We start from the raw sequence: 563 nt of genomic DNA, 5'->3' as shown, positions 1-563 counted from the left end.
TACGCAGGTGGTATAACCCGCACCGTCAAGTTCTCCGTCATCCGCGCCAAAGCACCCTATAATGCCATACTCGGAACACCATGGCTGCATTCCATGAAAGCCATCCCTTCGACTTATCATCAACGCGTCAAGTTTCCCGGAAAAGAGGCAAAACACAGACAATTCGGGGAGATCAACAAGCCACGAGAGAACTACTGATCGAACTGTAAAGATGCAGCAACAAGCTTCCCTTGTCAACTCCGTCAGTAAACCACTCAACAAGATATACCCCCAGAAGGAGGAAGTTCGCGAAGTCGCAATTGATGAATCCGACCCGACGAAAATCATCCGAGTTGGCGTCTACCTGTCCGACGACATATGTTCAAGGATCATCTATTTCATCAAAGACAACGCCTCGACGTTCGCCTGGAAGACTTCCAACATGAAGGGGATCGACCCCGCAGTTACCTCCCATGAACTGCACGTCGACCCAACGTTCAAACCCATCCGACAGAAGCGACGAAAACTCGGTCCAGAACGATCTAAAGCCGTAAACGAAGAAGTCGACAGGCTCCTCGACGCGG

The sequence above is a fragment of the Brassica oleracea genome, chromosome C4 (assembly GCF_000695525.1).
Source record: "Brassica oleracea var. oleracea cultivar TO1000 chromosome C4, BOL, whole genome shotgun sequence".
Taxonomy (NCBI): Eukaryota; Viridiplantae; Streptophyta; class Magnoliopsida; order Brassicales; family Brassicaceae; genus Brassica; species Brassica oleracea.
Note: the sequence above shows the minus strand (reverse complement) of the source record.